The sequence below is a fragment of the Cupressus sempervirens genome, chromosome 10, assembly GCF_028749045.1.
Source record: "Cupressus sempervirens isolate cs-2001-9-10 chromosome 10, ASM2874904v1, whole genome shotgun sequence".
Classification (NCBI taxonomy): domain Eukaryota; kingdom Viridiplantae; phylum Streptophyta; class Pinopsida; order Cupressales; family Cupressaceae; genus Cupressus; species Cupressus sempervirens.
In genome coordinates, this window is record NC_143127.1 from 747,358,232 (window position 1) to 747,376,793 (window position 18,562).

An 18,562-nucleotide genomic window follows, 5' to 3' on the forward strand; every position below is an offset into this window, starting at 1 on the left:
GGGATTAGCTACTCTATTCATTCTTAGAGACACACATTGTTTGAAAATGGGGGGAGAGCCAAAGAAACAAGAGCCCAAAAATTGCAAAAATTGGAAGGATAAAGCCTTTGTCTAGAAAATTCTTGAGAAAGGAAATGTGACTCCTTACCTGGAGCAATTGTATGGTTTCAAACCACATGTTATAGATGCTTTCTTTAAGAATTGGGTCAAGAATAAGGTAGCTTTGCATGGTGTCATGGTTGATCTCATAGAGGAATTCATTGTTAAAGTGACTGGTCTCCTAAAGGATGGACTGAAATACAACAAGGAAACAAGCATCTCTAATGCTGCCTTCAAAAAGTTTTAAAAAATTGAGGAAGAGAAAAAGTTGGAGAAGAATGGGGACTTTTACGAGCTTAACCAAATAAAGGTAATATGGAGGGATGTTTTATCTTATCTTCGTGAATATTTTATTTTAGATGGAAGACCCAAAAAAGTCCACGAATTCCATTTTGTTTTTCTGAACCATTTTTAGTATAAAGATAGGATTTATTTTCCTTTCTACCTAAGGTTTTTGTTATTATAAAGCCTCCATGCCCATAAGAAGAAATAAACTTGCCCTGTCCTTCATGAAGGCCACATTCTCTTAATTGAGAATTATTGCAAGAAAAAGGCAATTATTGTTTCCCCTATTTTGGAGAAGAAAAGGGGGTTGGTGAGTGAATCCCATTCTAGAAAGAGCAAAGGGGACAAAGGATTGAGTGTGAAGAAGAAATTAGTGATTAAGAATACTCCCGAACAAAATCTTGAGGATATTATTGATTCTTCTAATAAATATGAAAATAAAAATGTGGAGATAGAGGAAGACACAAAGATGGGTGATATTAGCTCTAATTTGGAGAGTTATCCTAGCAGTAATGATGAGACCAGGAAGAATAATATAGAGGAAAGTCTAAATAAAAATGAACAGTTAGATAACACTAGTAATGAAGAAAACTAGGGTGGAGAAACCCAAAGATTTGGAGAGGAAAATGTGGAGGAGGAGATGGGAAGGGAGAAAGATTTAGGAAAAGAAGAAGAGAAGGGCATAGAGATCCCTAGGGAGAAGGAGGTGGATGATTTGAGTTTGGGGATTTTGCTCTGCTTCCTTAATACTGCAAAGATTAAAGGCAACTCCTCTCTATGTGTAGATTCCTAGACTTACAATGAGATTATGAAATTAAAGAAAAAATTGGGTAAAGTGCAAAAGGATTAGGAGAATGACCAAGCCAAACTTGTGCTACTCGAAACCCAAGTGGGAAATATACCTAAAAAATTGAAGAAATATGAACAAGGTCTCCAGCATATGATCAAGGAAAGTGACAATAATATGGAACAAGTGACTTCTAGTTTGTGTGTGGCTACAACAAGTTTGGGTAAGGAGACCAATGAGGATGTTATGTCTTCTAGATGACCAAGTAAAAGGACTAGATTGATCTTGTGGAAGAAGGCTACTAAGGTTACTATTGGTACTAGCTTTTCCCTTGTTGATACCATTCTTAATATAGCTGAAGTGGTTAAGGAGGCAACAAATATGGTCAAGGAGTTGCAATAGTGGTCTAGTTTTGTATGTTTATGGTTTTAGTTTTCATTTTGAAAGCTTTGTAAAACTTGTAGGTTCTAGGTCCTTGTAAAATCTAGTCACATTTTCTGGTTACATTTTGTGGTTTTAGGTCCCTATAAAACTTGATTTTGTGTCTATTTTTTGGTCTAAGGATCTTGTTTCCTAGTTATGCTATGTATAAACATCTTTTTTTACTATTGTTAGAGGTTTTGGGTCCCTTCAAAACCTATTTTTACCTTAATCTAAAAAATATTACTTCTGTATCTCTCACTATACCACTCTATATCATATTTTTGGTGTGTCATCTTTCGATTTCATTCCCAAAGGGATAGGATTATTACATCATTGAATTTGAATTTCAACTCAATCTAAATCTTCATCACTCAGGGCATCTTGTTCCCATATTATGTCCTCATCACTAGGGGCATCTTGTTCCCTTTATCTGGCATCTTTGTCATCTACCCCAACTTTTTATCAGCTAATCACATCTTATAATAGTCTTTATCAAAGTTCAATGGATAGGTATCGATATAGTCTAAACCCTGACTCCTGAGGATCAAGCCTTCTTTTGAGGATGATTCTAGGACTCATGATTGGATCTTGTTATCTTTATACTTAGGTATCTAGGTGTTCTATCTGAATCCCTTAAGCTTAAGCTCCATTCTAGAGATAGTCTTTAAAAGCTTATCAATCTTAGGTATCTAGGTGTTCTATCTAGATCCCTTAAGATTAAGCTTCATTATGGAGATAATCTTTAAAAGATTATTCAACTTAGGTATCTAGGTGTTCTATCTGGATCCTTAAAGGTTAAGCTTCATTCTGGAGAAAACCTTTAAAATGCTTATCAATTTAGGTATCTAGGTGTTCTACTTGGATTCCTTAAGATTAAGCTTTGTTCTAGATATAATCTTTATAAGCTTATCAATTGGTCTTTGTATCATTAATTTTGAAACAAATCTCATTTATTGATCTTTGTATCATGCTTTATGATTTTCTTTCAATTGAACATGTTACTTGCACATTCATTCAAAGAGGGGAAAATGTAGTACCCCAAAATTGGCTCATTTCCATGATTACCAATTTTGGTCTATTTCTGATCAATTCTAAAGTCCTATTTTACTAGGCAATCTACTTGACTTAATTGTCAAATGTAGAAAACCCTAAATCTGCATTAATCAGACTACCTATTTAATTCCTAAGTATTCACTTGAGTTAGTCACATTAAACCTATTGATTAAGATTTAATTTAATTTGAAGTGTTTATACTTTAATTTAATTTAATTTAATTATATCCTAAGGCTAATGTACTAAGGAATTAAAAGTATTTAATTTAATAATTATTCTCACTTTAATTAATTGAATGATATTATTCAATTAAATGGAAAAGACATTTATGAGGTAACATCTCAGTTTATTAAAATAAATAATATCTTCAAAATCATCTCTTCAGTTCAAAATTGGAAACTCTTTAGTTAACAAAAATTAGAAAAGGAACGAAATTAGTTAATTCCTTATTTCACTCATGAAAAGCTCAGATAACTTCCCTTTCTTAAGGAAGTTTCCATTTTAACTAAATCTTTTCCCTAATCTTAACCATCCATCTAAATATATCTTGACCATTGATCAATTCTTGGATTTTATTTAAGGGACTCTCAATCCCTCATTATAGAGGCTGAAATTTGATTGTATTGAATTGCTTTTGAAATAATCACACATTGTAGCTTTCATATTTGCTTAAATACTTTAATGTCATTTTAGAATAAGAATGCATACATTTAGTTTAATTTCTTTAATTTCTTAGATTAATACTTACATTTTCATATAGATTAATTGCATAATCATATTTTGCATCAAATCCTTCATTCTAGAAAGGTCGGGTTGCTTGCATCTTGATCTGAGAGCACAATAGGCAAGATCCTTCTAGAAGGTAGTAGGTTGCATTGTCGAGCCTCTTGGATAAATGATCCCATGTTTATTCTATGATGAACCCACGTATAATGACCATGTTGAAGTGTAGGTGAAATATTTGATGTCACATTTTCACGTATACAAGGTGTTGCAGAAAAGGTTGCTGATGCCCTTAGCAGAAGGTTTGGCCTAGTTGCAAAGGTACAACTTCAAAGTATGGGAGCTGATTCCTTCAAGCATTTACATGCCGATGATCCTAATTTTGTACAAATTTTTTAGGTTTGCACAGAGATGGTTGGAAGATACTATACTAATTTTTATGAATACTTAATTTGGAATGTACTCCTATTGAAAGGAGCTCAGTTATGCATCCCCAAATGTTTAATGAGGACAATAATAATAAGGGAGAAACACTGTGGTGGCCTAGGAGGACACTTTGGCATTGACAAGATAATAGACATGGTGAAAAGAAGTTATTTTTGGCCAAGAATGAATTTTGAGGTAAAGAAGTTTATAGAGACTTGCACCATCTATCAGCAAGGTAAAGGTGTATCAACAAATCAGGGGTTATATCAACCCTTACCAATCCCCACAATACCTTGGGAATCAATCTCAATGGATTTTTTCATGGGGCTACCTAGAACAAAATAAGATTTTGATAGTGTTTTTGTGGTAGTGGATAGATTTAGCAAAATGGTCCATTTTATACCATGTAAAAGAACAAATGATGCTTCTCATATTGCACATCTTTTCTTTAAAGAGGTAGTTAGGATTCATGGTTTACCATAAACTATTGTATTTTACATAGATGTGAAGTTTTAAGGCTACTTTTGGAGAACACTTTTCAAGAAGCTTGGTACTAACCTAACCTACATCTCTACCTACCATCCACAAATTGATGGGTAGATTGAGGTAATAAATAGATCCTTAGGAAATCTCCTAAGATGCCTAACCAAAAAACATGCTCAGTGTTAGATTCTACTCTTGCCTCAAGCATAATTTTTATTTAATGATTTCAAGAATAGGTTAATATGAAAGACACCTTTCCAAGTAGTGTATGGCCTTAATCTCAAGGGATAATTTGACCTGGTAGAACTACACTCTAATTCAAAATTAGTGTTGAAGGAGAATAATTGGAAGAACTTATTTCAAAGGTACAACATGAGTTCAAGGAAGAATTACAAAGATCCACATTGAAATACAAGGTATAGGTTGACAAAAGAAGAAAGAAAGTCCACTTCAAAGTTGGAGACAAGGTTTGAGCATTCTTGAGAAAAGAGAGGCTACCTAAGGGTAGCTATTCCAAAATTTAGATGAAGAAAGTAGGACCATGCACTATACTAAACAAGATGGGTGAAAATGTATATGAGATCTCTCTTCCCCATACCTTGCAAATTTCTCCAATCTTCAATGTTGTAGACCTCACCCCCTACAAAGGCACAATAGATTTGGCAAGTGAACAAGGTGAGCAAGAAGACATCAATGATGAAGAATATGTAATTGATCTTCCTCAAAGAAAACTAGTGGAGTTAGAAGAAATTTTGGACACCAAGTTGCTGAAACAAACAAGAACCAAGAAGTACATGTACTACTTAGTCAAGTGGAAAGGAATCCCCAATACTAATGCAACTTGGATGATAGAAGACCAAATCAAGCAAAATGGCACTTCTATGGAGTAATTACTCTCAAGTAGGAACTTGAGTCTAAAAATACAAGGCTATTATAGTATAAGAGAAACCACAATAAATGGTGACTCATAAAAGTCCTAAGAACACTTAGAATAGGTTAGATCAATCAATTAGGCATCTAGACCAAATTGTAAGATCTAGTTCCAAGATTGGCACAGTTAGAAGCCCTTGGACAACTATGGTCAAATGACCTATAATCTTAGTATTTTTCATTATCTCATGTTTTATCATGTTTAGGACCTACTTAGGTCATTTAGACTAAGTTTCATTACATTTTGCTATTAGTTTGCAAAAATTGCTCAAAAGTTGTCAATGCAACTTTAGCAACTTTTTGCAAACTAATGCAAAAACTTCCCAAATGGCTCAAATAAGCTCAAAATTTTTTTATGATCATTAGAAGGCCTCTAAAAATCCCTTTCAGGTGGGTGATAGGAAATAATGATGTACTTACACTTTTGAAATCAATAAAATGCCCTATTTTCTCTACAATCTGCTTGTTGTCTTGTGTTGTGTAGATTTGTACAAATTCATCTAGTGTTGAAACTTACATTTATGGATAGGTGGATGAAGTATCTTTCCAATGCATCTAGTTTTAAGTCTTCGTATATCTCCTAACTCAAGATATTTAAGTTTTTTCTTTGACTAGTTTGGATTTCTTGCTAACCTAGGGTTTTGAAGGATTCTAAAGCATAGAGAAAGATTTCACCATGGAAATCTAACCTTTGATGAAATCCTAGTGTTTAAGATGTATGATAAGATGTAAGTTCTTTTAGGATTTTACTTGCAGGGACCAATGAGTAATTTGATGCCATAGGCATGCAAGACCCATGTGCATGCCAGGAAATGAATGCTAAAACTCCCACAACTTGCTCTAGAGTTAGCATCAAGGCTTGGTTTGGGTTTGTGACTTTTTTATACCTACCCCCTCATGTTTCAAACTTTGGTTTGTAGGGAAGGTCTCTAAAACTCATACTTCCTTTGTTAATGGAGAACTAATAGGCCTAATCATCTAGGCAAGAAGTTGAGAAATACCCTAGTTGTTTGTTCTGTCAAACGTTGGCACTTCAAAAATGTTTTACAAATCCCAAAAGGGAATTCAAAACTATAATATATTCCCTAGTTTTCATGGAGTTAATTCAAATTAAGTCATTTTTTCTTCAAAAAAGACTACTAGCCTTTTGAGTGACTTAACAAAGAAACTATATGCTAGAAGTTGCATAGTTGAATTTTAATCATTTTTTAATTCTATTTATGACCTAAGGAGACCATTTCCTTGTGTGGGAGTCTCCCCTAGTCATTTCATGAAGTTTAGGGTTGTTTTACTAGGTTTAGTCAAATTGTGCATTATGAGCAACTTGTGATAAGTTTTGTTTTTTATAGGGTTCCCTTGTGATTAGGGTTTTCCTTGTTAGCTAATTGGTTTTGAAAACCTAGGTTCATCCTTGAAGAACTTGTGATTGGTGCTTTCACTTTTTGATTGATCATTATACCAAGACATTTGGTTTATAGGACTTTAGTGAAGAGGGTCTTAGGACTAGTTGCTCATCATTTGAACTAACCTACCAGGCTCCATTGCATCATGTATCTTTGAATATTTTGGAATACATGGTTTGAACATGGGAATATCTTGGAAGAAATTAGACCCATTCTTCTACATATAAACTCACCAACTTTGGTATGGCTTGTTCAATGGCTTCTAAACACTCTTTTACATCAACCTGGGCTATTATCTTGCCTTCTTCTTGTGCCATGTTTTTGCAATCAACTCTTCAAGCAATCTCTATCAATATCATCTCAGAAAACTTTGAATATCTTTGCGAACTCTAGAAATTTATTAGCTCTCAAACTTCCATCTCTGGATTGTGCAAAATACTATAATTTTAGAAACCATTATGTCAACCTATTAAGTAGAGAAATGAGAATCAAAGAAGCATTTATGTGTCTTTATGTCAATGTATGTGAAAATTCTCAAATTTTATAAAAGTGAAAAAATCTACTTGCACTACCAGCCTTTCAAATCATTTTATGCACTTTTTGATAGGACATCTCCTGATGAGGCAATTACTAGTCATATTTTTCTTTAAAAATCATGCTTGTGACCCAAAGATTCCTTTTAGTCATCATTTTGTGGTCATTTTCTTGCTTAGCATTTAGCACCAGTAACCAGATGACCATGGTTTCACATCTTCATCGTTGCTTCATAGTCTAGTTAATGTCTTGTACCATTAACTATGTGACTAAGTGCCCTAAGGATTTTAATCCCTTTTAGGACTTCAATCATGCATTCACTCCATCTTATTAACATTTGTACTTACTACTTGCGACTGCACGAATATCTTTAACAATCATGAAGTCACAACTTTGCACACTTTTCTTTCTTTTAGGATTTCCTTTTGTGACCACGCGATCACCTTCTATTTGCAATTTATTCAAGACTTCATAGGGTCACACCTTTTCTTATCTCATAAAAAAATTTCCTTGCTACCATGCAAGAAAAGGATTCTTCATGAATTCTTAGCCTAGTTGCTACTTCACATCTCATCTTGACTAACATCTCTTTAAAATTGCATCAATGTAACTTACTATATCTTCTTTCCATCTGGCTACATCACCTTGTCATGGTCTAAATATTTCTTATAATTATTTATTGTGAAACCATGCAAATAAGCATCTCTAGTTGGTTTTACCATATCACAACTTATTTTAATTAATTTCCTCTTAACACTATGATAGTGCAATCACATATATTCTCCCTTCAAACTGACTGTGTCACCTAGTTGCTGGCTTTACAACTCTTATTCAGTCCAACCACATGACTGAGTGAAGAAACAAATTCATGCATCTTGTAGCTATGTTTTCCAGGTCATAGCTTATCTTACATGTTATAACATAACTTCCTTGACCACATGACTGAAGGTAATGTTGAATTTTTTAACCCTACCAATGCTTCATATTTTAAACTTCTTGATTATATTCTTACCACTGTGACCATGTGAAGAAAATTTTCCTTAAGTGCTTCTGACCACTTTTGCCAAGTCATGGTCATCTCAAACTCTTCATTCTTTAAGATCGTGACCATGTGAAAACAATAGTTTGCATAGTTGTTGTTGAAACTCAAAGTATCCTTTCCACTTAAGCAACTACATGATTAAGGGTAGACTAATTGCTTCACACAGTTGAAATATAGAAAGTACTTAGGTGATTAACTATTGTGAATTAGTAAACAAAAGAAACTTATCCACTTCACTAGGTCACATCATAAGATGTTGTAGTCTGATGATAATCCTTGACCATGCAATTGGCTTGGTCACATGGTCACACACTTAAAAAAAATTATGAGCTCAGATTTAAAATGAAAATATATTTTTAAATAGGAAAGAACTAAATATTTTTTTGAATTTTATAAAGTTCAAAAAGGGCATAGATTAAAACCAAGGGTTTTCTAGGGAAAAACAATTTTATGAATTTCAAGGGAGACCTATCTTCAAAAAATAGGAAAATTTATTAGGTTAGGTTTTCACTAGAAATGACAACAATATAAAAACAAACCCTAACAATACAACACATCTCAAAGTATTTTCATAGTAAAAATTTTACTATTTTGGCATAGTGAAAATGAGGACTATTAGTGGCTTTATTTGGAAATGATGGATAACTTCTATCCATGCAAAAATTCAGAATTTTTGGTTAGAGAAGACCACATACATGAAACTTAAGATGACAACTTCTTGACAGAGCGCACTTGACTAAGTAGAGAAAGCACAAAACCGGATAGGAAAACACTATACAAGGATTTACAAAGGCTTTATGAAATTTACTATGAGGCCTCGCCCCGACCCATCGTAGCATAGTGATACATTACTCTTATTTTTTTTGTTATTCACGACTCGAGATGTCGAGACATTATCTGATGCTTAGAACATATTTTATTATTTCATGTTGTGTGATGTTATTTTCAGATATATTTGATGATTGTCATTTAATGTTCATGTATATGTATGTTGACGAAATCAGTAGATGTAGGATTGAGATTTGATTTAAGATATTTCAACTGGTTAAGAATTATGTAGGATGAAGAAACTCTTATTGATGTATGTTTTAATTTATGAAAATTTTTGATACATATGCATTTATATACATGTGATTTTATGGGACTACTGATGTGTGCAATGAGTGTGCAGATATTTAGTCGAGAAACCCTACGGAGGAACAAAACTGATCTCCATGTGCTAAAATTTGGAAACCCTATTGTTCGTAATTATGTTCTTTCAGTGTCGCTTGACACTCGTAAAATGTTATGTGCTTCGGTATGCTGGTTAGGATTAATTTTTTAACCTTTGGTTTCAAGTTAGTGTCAATTTTCTATTAGATTCTTAATGAGGGTTAGTCATCCCTAATTCGATTTTGTGCTAGATTGCAAGTTAGAGTTGTTAGATAGACCTATTTTATCTCTAGATTTTTATTTGACTCTAACCTCTTCCCTAAGGCTTTAAAACATGTTTTTATTCTAACCATAGGGTATGGGTATGGGTTAGGGGTCTTTTCCAACCCCTAAGCCCCTAGCTTTGACTTTTGAGGGCACTCAAAAAGTCCCTTTTTGCCTTTGTGCGAAAATTGCAAGTGGTTGTCATGAGTTGTCTTAGCCCACCTCCTTTTAAGGTTTAACCATGGTTTAGGTTGAGTTAGGAGTTTCTAGTGTGGCTAGTGGGTGGAAATAGTTATTGCTCCTTTTTGGGTGGTTGAGTTGGAGGCTTATTTAGAGGCCTTCCTTGGTCTAGTGGTGGGGGTTAACCAATCTCTACATTTAGAGAAGATTTATGGAAGCTTGAAGGAAGGAGGGATACTCTACTCAAATTGGTTCATTGCCATTACCTCCTTGTGAAGGTAGGAAACTCCCATCTCCCTTATTCAGTTTTTATGTTTTGTTTCATGTTCTTGTTACCTTTTTGTTGTTTTACTGTTGTATGGTTGTGGGTATGTTGGGAAGATTTGTAGACCTTGTTATTTTGATTGTTTTCCTTTCTTGTTTATGTTTGCAATTTTGAGTTTCCTTGCATGGGTGTTTTGGTATTACTCACCCTAGGAGAGGGCAGAAGTGACCAATTTTGGGAGAGGTCTGTTTAGTTGGACTCCAACCTGTGTAGAGTCTCTTCTCAGGATGAGAAGAGGGATAAAGGGTAGGGTGTTATGGGACCCTACCCGTCAGCACAAACCTGGTATGAGTATGGCAAGTTTAAATGGAAGAACGGAAGTTCTTGGTTATTGGCCCCGATTGGGCATATGAATTGGTGTTGTGCTTGACTTCTCCAGTTGGAAGAATCCACCTCTCCCTAGTCTTGATTTATTGTGAATCCTATTGTGTAAACCATGCATGATTATGCATGCTTGATGTTCCTTTGGTTCTGCTTGGTTGTCACCCGATCAGTTATTGGTTTCCTCCATGGCTCTTGAAATGAGATTCAGAAAAAATTACAAAATTCTTGATTATGATCATGAAGAAAATTGGATAAAATTGTTATAATTGGGATTGAGATCCTATTGAAAATTGTATTTTTAAATCTTATTGTATATGGCAACGAAGCCAGGTTTTCTTCCTAATTCTTTCCCGACTGAGCTTTGAATCAGGTTAGCCAATAAAATAATGGTTGAGTGTATCTGGTTCTCATAATATTTGATCATAATGTTCAGTTGTTAGAGTGCTCATCAAAATAGAATAAATTAATTTGCATATATATAAATGGGAGAATAGAATCATAGATAATGTCTTGATTTATGAATTTTCAAGTTTTAATTACGATAATGAAGAGTTGAATTGATATAGTGAGTTTCAATTTTGATGTATAAGTATCATGATGAGATCAATCAAGAGCAACCATATATTACGAAATCAAAGATAGTTCATTTCTTGATAAATTTCATGGTGGTTACAATCAAATTTGAATGAGAATAATCCACCACCTTTTCTTTTATTATGTGTATAGTATCATTCACCTTCTAAGCTCTTCAAATATGATCAATTGGACTGAGAGGTTGTATTCTTGAAATCAACAATAATAATAATCAGAACATAGAACTCATACCATGTCCTTGAAGAATTAATATTAAACATACAGGTTTAACTAGAGATTGAGAGACTTAAACTAATGCACTCCTTTGCATTGGTGTACTTGTATTAAGGAGAAATGTTAATAATAGATTTATTCAAATCCTTATCAACTTGAATGAAATGCATAAATTAGCATGACCATGCCTTGTCAAAAATTTTGCTTTCAAAAAAAAAATGCACTCCCAGGAGTAAAAACTCTCTGGAAAATACATGGAGAGAAAGTTCATTGCTTCCAAAACCATAGAGCATATTCTTGCTCAGATTCCTTCCTAAATGAATAAAGAAACAAATAAATATTATGTTATTCTCTTGAGGGTATAAATTTGAATATATAAATGTGTACATTTTTAAATAAAATCTATATCTTCCTTCTCACCCAATAAACCTTTTGACATTACTTCTTAGCTCTTCCTAGGCGTAGTAGTTGGAGGCAAGTCAAACAATGGACATGGGGAGGGTGACATCACCCTGTCCCCATGTCACATCCCTCCTTTGTTGTCCCCTCTCAAAGCGCGCGCTTCTTGGATAGGAGGTGGAGTGAGTGTTTAAAAAAAAAATTATAATTTCCACCCTTGCCCACGTCAACTTGGGGCTGTCATGGAGAGGGCGGCAAGACTGATGTAGAGTCAGTATGGGGCAGCGCGCCTCTCTGTGTTTGGGAAAGCACAGGGCTAGGCAGTAGTGGGGGGGGGGTAGGCGTTTTAGGGGGTAGGTGTTTTAGGTATTAGGTTAGTATTAAGTTTGTTTAGTTAGTTTTTTTTTTTTAAAGTTTTATTAGATTTGTTATTATTATGTTAGGATGTTAAGGTTTAGTTTAGATATTAGTTAGGATAGATTAGTTGTTTAGTGGTTAGATTGTTAATTTAGTTTGGGTTTTTGTTAAATGTTAAATATGTTAGTGAGTTTATTTGTTAGTATTATAATTATTAGGCTATATTTTAGTTAGTGGAGTTAGCATCTAGTCTTTAGTTTTTACTAGTTTAAAGTGTAAATTGAATAAAGTATATTGTTTGAATTTTATATATATATTGCTTTAGTAATGCTAGTTTAATTTCCTGTTTAAATTAATAGTCTTTAAATTTTATTTAAATTGAGAAGTTAAGTCCTACCGTCAATTACATTAGTATAACTTTAGCTCTATACTATAATGATTTTTAACTAGTCTAAATGCATTATTAATTTTATATCTAGCTAGTTTTTTATTTCATTAAATTAAATTTTAGTAAGATTTTGATGGTTTATTAATATGTTAAAATAGTTGATTTTGATTATATATTTCCAATCAATCTAAACTTGAATACATTACATTGTATTTAAATTATTTTCGCATATTGTTGTAAGTTAATGAAATGACATAATTTTTGTCAATATCAATCTTGTAACAAAGGTTTTCAAATCTTAACGATGTGATCGTTCTCATGTTATAATCTTAAGACGTAATGTAGAGAACCTGTACTAAAACTCCTATCTCTATCATATCAAACATAGAGCATGTTTAATTATTAGTTATAAAAAAAAAAAAAAATTGTGTGTGTTTTTGCCCTCGTAGTCTGGGCATGACATTTACAAAATGTATAGAAAACCCTAGGCTACTCTTCATGGAAAATAAGTATTTTAACAAAAATACCTCTTCACAAACTGTCCATGAACTAGAAATTCAAGAATATAACCTAATAGATCCCTTAGAATATAAGAACCTTCGCCCCATGTAGAATTAATTAGATAAGGACCCAATGAAATGGAATCAAATTTTCCATGTTTATTTTTTATCCTAAACTCTAGGATTCTACATTAAAACAAAATCTTTTGGTTCAAATTTTCTAGCCACTATTTTTCTATCATACAAGTGCTTTAATTGCAACTGTAGTTTGATATTTTTGGTAGAGGCTTCTCTCCTAGTTTTATTCAAACCTATAACCTCATCCATTCTTTCCCACATATCATATCATCATCATACATTTGGATGTAGTTATATAGACCTATCAATTTTTTTTTAGGCATCCTTGCTTGGATTCACGTATACTAGGTCAAAGGGTGAAATACCTATTACCTTGTTTACTGTCACTTTATCATTCTAGACTACCAAGTGCAACTTAGAATCCCATGCCTTCTTTTTATCATCCAAAGTCCTTTTTATGAATTTCAACAAGATTTTATTTGTGGATTCAACTTGTCTATTTCCTTGTGGATGATAGGGTGATGATGTTGACCCAATACTACCATACTTATCACAGAACTTGAAAAATTCTTCTGATCTAAAACACATGGCATTATTAATCATAATTTTCCAAGGACACTCAAATCTTGTTATGATGTTGTTTAATAGAAAATTATTTACCACTTTAGTAGTAGCATTCCTTGTAGGAATAACCTCTACCCATTTTATAAAGTAGTCTGTTGCAACTAATATCCATGAATAACCACTACTAGATTTGGTAGAGATTTCACCTATAAAATCCATAGCCCATTTCTGAAAAGGTGCTTGTACTTCCATTGATTTCAAACGAGCGTTCCCATAAAATTTCAGCTTTCCTACAAATCTTTGGCATGAATCACACTTTCTAACTAGAATTTATTCATCTTTAAATAAATTAGGCCACTAGAAGCCTACTCTCATTACCTTGTGGGTAGTAGTCTTTGCATATCATTTAATACCTTTTTAGATTCTTTGTGATCAATGCATTTCAAGAGGATCCCTTCAAAATTTCTCCACCATAGACTTCCATTAACAATAACATATCTAATTGCATGTAATTTAGTAGTTTTCCTTTCATTCTCTATGAGGTAGGATGGGGCTTCCATGTGCTACAAGTAATATATCACATTTATATACTAGTCACAATGATCCATATCATAGGTGTTTGATTTAAGGTCTTCACTTACAAGATTTATTTGGTTAGCATATAAATTTGATTGAGCCATTAATTTTTCTAACCCTTGGTCTCTTACTAATTTAGTGATCTATATGTCAATATTGAATTCCTGAATCTTGTTTATCCATCTACACCTTTTTCCAGATACCTCCTATTAAGAGAAAATATCCTTGACTGTCACACTTGACACAAATACAATAACAATAGCACCAAATAAATAGAATCTAAAAGATTTAACAACTTTGACTAGAGCTTAAGCTTTCTTTTCATTGATTTCATACTTTAGTTCTATAGGTTAGAGGGATTTGTTAAAAAATGCAATTGGTTGCTCATAACCTTCTTCATTCTTCTACAAATAAACTGCTATAACAATGTGGAAAGATGCAAAAGAAAAAGTATGCATGGGTTTTTCATAATATAGTGTCCTAAGGATTGGTGCATTTTTAATAGAAATTTTAATCTCTTGAAAAGCTACAATAGGCTCACCTTCCCAACTAATGATTGCTCCTTTCTTGAGCATCTTGGAGATTGGTCTGCTAATCTCAACAAAGTTAGTTACAAATCTTCTCAAGAAATTTACATGTCCAAAGAAAGACTAAATTCATTTGAGATTCTTGAGCTTAGGGACTTTATCAATCATTGCCACTCTTTCAGGGTCAATCTTGACAGATTCTTTAGATACTATATCACCAAGCAATTTACCCTCTATCACTCCAAAAGTACTCTTCTTTGGGTTTAAAGAAATCTCATACTCCAAATCTTTGATGATTTTTGTTTTCCAAATGCCTAGAATGGTCTTTAGCCTTTTTTGAGTATGTCATGAGATCATCTTGATATAAAACCATGAATTTATCAATATACTCTTTGAATGCAACATCCATAGCTCTTTGGAATGTTGCTCCCATATTTATCAAGCCAAATGACATCCTTACATACACATAAGTTTCCCAAGGAGTAGTGAAAGCTATTTTAAATTTTTCTTTTTCATCAACAAGGACCTACTTATATCCTTAGAAACCATTCATTGTAGACATTAGCTCTGAACTAGTAACTTGCTACAACATGGTCTCCATATTAGGAAATCCATAATTATCTTTTAAGGATGCAATATTTAGAATCCTAAAGTCAACACAAAACCTAATATCCCCATTCTTTTTTTTGACTAGCACTAGGTTTGACATCCATTAAGAATTTCTAATTAGTTTGATGATCCCTCCAATCATAAGTTTCATAAGTTCTTCCTGCATTTTAGGAGCTAGATTAGGATTTACAGGTCTCTATTTTTGCCTAAATGGCTTGACATTTTCTTTGATGGGTATTACATGTTAAAAAAAATCCTCCCTATAAGCCTTAAGGTCATCATATTAACATGAAAAAACATGTCTAAATTTCCTCAACAAATCAATCAAAGACTACTTAATTGCAGGGGATAAAGTCTTACCAATATATACCTTCTTAGGAGTTTCAGTAGTGCCAAGGTTGATCTCTTCAATTTCATGTGGCTTTTGATCTCTAACTTCAAAATGCACTCTATCCTAATTATCAAAACTACTTTCTAAAACTACTAGTCCTTTAGGTACCTTATTTTTCTTTAATTGTAGGATTTCTTGGCCAAAAAAGGTTTCCTTTCCATTTTCTTTTTCAACCAAAGCACTACTGTCCAACACTTAGCCATGATACTTATCCTCATTTAGAAGGAAATTCAAGATGTCCGTGTCATCTTCAAATACTTAAAACTTTCTACACTGTTAGGAATTGATGGCCTATTTTTCATTTCAAACATTGACACACCAACAATTGATATGTCATCTAGATTGATTGCTACATTAGCCAATAGGTCAACCATCTTATTTTTACTTCTATCCATCCAAGAAATTCCAAAGGCATCAAATGCTTCTATTTGGTCCCAAACAACATTCCTGTAATATTTTAGCCTTTTTATTCTTGGAGGCATATGTCTACTTTACCTAAGACACAACTAGCTCTGAGTCACCAATAACATGTAGTTTTTTAATTCCATGACTTGATGTCACTTTTAATCCCAATAAAGGTGCCTCAAATTCTACAATGTTATTAGTACATGTAAAATTTAAGGTAAATGAATACCTAAAAGTTTTTTTATTTGGAGATATAAATACTACCCTAGCTCATGATTCTTCCTTAGAACTTGCTCCATCAAAATACATAGTCCATAAGTTTTGAGAATCCAAACAACTAGTTACCTCTTGTGCAATTGGTGACGATAATTTTTCAATTTCTTGAATGACAAGTTGGGCTCTAAAACCATTAACCTTAGTATCCAAAAAATATGTAGCATCTTTATCAACATTAACTTTAAACATATGAGTGACCCTTGGTTCCCTATCAATTTTGATAACTTTATCTTCTATGTGAAAAGTAGCATATAAAAAGTCACATTGTAGGCTACCTCCCATTGTAATACTCCATTTTCTAGAGAGTAACATTCCATTATGGGGAGGAATATCAACTACAAAGACAGTCATAGTCAATTCAACATTAGGGTAGGCAGCTAGTCTAAAAGTTAAGGCATTGATTGTACCTATGGCAAGCACTTCCCTTGCATCCATTTTTCTACACCTACCTTGCTTGGTATCTACTTCCAATCCAAGGGATTCCATAACTTTGAAAGGCATAATAGTGTTTGATGCTCCTGAGTCAATCATGCAATTTTTATAATTTCTACTATTTACAACTAGACTTAGAATGAAAGGATCAATGTCTTGTAAGTAAGCTGCAGATAAATTGTCCAAATACATATAGGGTATTTGGGACACAACTGCTTTGTCTCCTTTATCCTTTATTATGAGTGGTGTCTACTGCATGATTGTTGGTTCTTTTTTAAAAACATTACTATTTCCTATCCTACCTAACCAAGACAAATCCTTATTTTTGTGTTCCTCTATCCTAAACATCTTAGATAAGGGAACTTTGATAGTAGTTTGTGACAATATTGTAATCATGTCAATAGGATCATAAACAATAGGTTTAATAAAATCATTGTAGTTGCTAGTGCTTGAATCATAGGATTCTCTTGCTTGATGAAATTAGAATCAAATTTCTTTTCTTGTACACTTACCTTGACTATTTCAACTCCTTAAACTATACTTTCTTTTTGGGCTCCCACTTTTTGTTCTTATTATCCTTGACCTGTAATATCACTAAACTATCCTTTTTATTTTCATCATTAATTTTATGAGTAATGTCTTTAATGAAAATACCAAATGGATTACCCACAACATAGTCAATGGTTCTATTTCTTAGATTATAAGTACTATGAACTTGGGCTATCATCTCTGCAGTGATTTGGTCAATTTCCTCTTTTTATGGTTTCTTGAAATTCATGTGATCCATACCTAACAATGTATTGCATATCATTTCTTTATCTTTATCTTCATCATTTGAAAACACTTGTTGATGGTGCAACTTATAGACATTTCTCTAATTTACAACACCATTCTCTAACTCTTCTAAGTCAGATTCATCACCACTATCACACAAGTTTATCACATTACATCCTACATCCTCATGACTCTTTTCTTCTTCTCCTTCTTCACTTTGTACTTTATTATTTACAAAAAAAAAATGAGAAACTACACAAAATTTAGGGGAATGAGGTGAATGACACACAATACACCAAGGCACATCATGTTAGAAATAGATAATATTGAGATGGGGGTTGAATCAGTATTTTCAATCCTTTTAACCACAACTGATTATTATTAATCACTTTATGATGTACATAAGAAAATAAACCAATAGTGCTAAGAAATGTAAATAACCATACACAAAAGGAGATCAGAACACCATATTTTGTTAACTAGGGAAACCTTGGCCAAGGGAAAACCCTAGTGGGAATGGAACCCACTAGATGATTCACTATATATAAGAATCTGGTTAAGGATATTGACCCTGTTAGGAGTCTATGAAGCATGTATAGTGTCTCAAGTCCTTGATAGGAGACTTAGGCCTTGTTAGAAGCCTCAACCCTATTAGGAGTTGCTGCAATTTTGTTAGGATTTGATGGATCATTTACAAATGTGTACAAGAAGAGCCCATTACCCTAACATGCAACTATAAAATAAGTTCCCCGAGAAATAAGTATACATACAATACTAACATGTTTGTTGTACTATGAAAACCTTCTGATTGATGATTCTTCATACAATACTAACTACACATATATCAGTCTACATCAAATCTTTACATCACATATCAAAGTGTTGCATTCACTTGTTACTCTCATTTCACAAGATCATATCAACTTTGCGTCAATTGATTACTAATTCATTTGCTTTCAACTTTTTTACAACTCACAACACACATTTTAAATTCACAAATAAAAAACTTTATTTATATGGAACATCTTGGTGAATTATTCTTTAGT